Raw genomic sequence first — 2,500 nt, forward strand, 5'->3', positions numbered from 1 at the left:
ACGTCTCACACCTTTGGCTTATTTAGAAAACAGATGTACTGTATGGCTACTGTGTTAATGTTAAATGTGTGTGTGTGTGTGTGTGTGTGTGTGTTTGATTGCAGTCTTTTTAGGGGAAAGGAGCCGATGGGGGACTGTATATCCGTGACCGTCGTGTGTGTGTATGTCTTAATTAATGTGTGTATTGTGTGTGTGTGTGTGTGTTGTGTTGTTTGTGTTCGTGTATTACTGTGGGGTTTTGTGTGTGTGTGTGTGTTTGTGTGTCATAAATCTTGTAAGAAAGCCTAATGAAGCTACTTGAAGCAGTGAAGTGTGTTCTAACACAGGCCAGAGGAACTTCTATGTGTGTGTGTGTGTGTGTGTGTGTGTGTGTGTGTGTGTGTGTGTCTCCCTAATGACTGCTCATTAAGGGGGATGATGTTCACTGCCATGTTGCCATTAGACCTAAACTGCCATCAGCACTGGAGAGATGGAGAGAGAGAGTAGGGAGGAGAGGAGAGAGAGAGAAGGAAGGAGAGGAGAGAGAGTAGGGAGGAGAGGAGAGGAATGGAGAGATTAGGGAGGAGAGGGATGGAGAGAGAGAGTAGGGAGGAGAGGAGTGGAGAGAGGGAGGAGAGGAATGGAGAGAGTAGGGAGGAGAGGGATGGAGAGAGAGACTGGAGGAGAGGAGAGAGAGGGGGAAGAGGGATGTGTGTGTAGGATGAATAATATAGTGTGAAGAACAGCAGAATATGGCACACACACACACACACATAGGTGTAATTGTGGTATGTACATTTATATATACATAGAGCACTATGGGTGGGATAGAGCAGTAGAATATGGCTGTGCAGATAATTCATATTTATTATACAGAATATATTTATTATAGATATTTACAGTATGCACATTTATAGATCAATACTTGAATTTCCCCTTGAGGATCAATAAAGTATCTATCGGTTTATCTATCTATCTATCTATCTATCTTATAGACTGCTGCTGGTGGGATAGGGCTGCAATGGTGCAGGTTTGTAGTGGCCATGCCAGCTTATGTTGGTCATTCTAGCAAACCAGCATGACCATCTCACACCAACAATGTCAAGCTTGGCAGGCTGGTCACACCAGCATGACCAGCTTCCTGAGATGGGCACGCCAGCTGGTGGTAAAGTATCTATCTATCTATCTATCTATCTATCTATCTATCTATCTATCTTATAGACCACATAGGTCACGCCAGCTGCTGGTGAAGTATCTATCTATCCATCTATCTATCTATCTATCTATCTATCTATCTTATAGACCACATAGGTCACGCCAGCTGCTGGTGAAGTATCTATCTATCCATCTATCTATCTATCTATCTATCTATCTATCTTATAGACCACATAGGTCACACCAGCTGCTGGTCTTATCAGACTGTATAAAGCGCTGCCAGCAAGTGCTTCTTGCAACATTGCTTAATGCTACTAACTGAAATTATTGCTGAAAAAAACACAACTGCTGCCATTTCAGCGTGTGCTTTGCGTTCAGAGTTAGTGTCATAATGATCCCGCACTTCATTTTGTACAGTTTGAACAAGTCAGCCAAAGATACCTGCAATTGCAACACCTCGTTTTTTGCTTTTTAATTTTTAACTAGGTGGCGCTATACCTCAAATATGTAGTTATTATGGGATGGGATGAGATGGCCACTTGAGACCAACACGGTCTCATCCTGGGCCCTGCGGTTGTGTCCACTCTACCCTGCGCGCACGCACGCACGCACGCACGCACACACACACACACACACACACACACACACACACACTGTCTGTGTCTCATACTCCACAGTAGCACTGCTCCACCACTGCCCCTCCCTGTGCTGATGTAACCACATACACATTTTCTATAAACACACACACACACACACAGAGAGAGAGGGAGGGAGAGAGAGAGAGAGAGGGAGGGAGAGAGAAGGAGAGAGGGAGGGAGAAAGAATGAGAGCAGATGTATATTTCATCTAGCTAATTTGCTGCATGTATATTTCATGTGCTGAACTGCTTAAATGCACCTCTAATCTCCCTACAACACACATGCTGTACACACACACACACACACACACACACAGGCATATCCAACCCCCGACCCCACACACACACACACACACACACACACACACACACACAGGCATATCCGACCCCCCCCCCCCCCCCCCCCGCACTCACACACACACACACAAACACAGAGAGAAACAGATAGAGAAAGATCAGAGCGAAAGAGAGAAAACAGGATAGAATAGAAAGTGGAGGAGACTAGGAAAGAACAGAACAGCATCACTAATCAACTCACACACAGTTGGGTGTGTGTGTGTGTGTGTGTGTGTGTTTTGGGTGAGGGTTATGTTATGTAAGTCTATGCAAGTTTACACATCGATATTTCTCTTCACTCTTAAAAAAGTGTGTGTGTGTGTGTGTGTGTGTGTGAGAGAGAGAGAGAGAGAGAGCAGAGGGGAGGTTGCTGGTGTGTGTGTGTGTGTGTGT

Source organism: Sardina pilchardus, chromosome 3 (genome assembly GCF_963854185.1).
Source record: "Sardina pilchardus chromosome 3, fSarPil1.1, whole genome shotgun sequence".
Lineage (NCBI taxonomy): Eukaryota > Metazoa > Chordata > Actinopteri > Clupeiformes > Clupeidae > Sardina > Sardina pilchardus.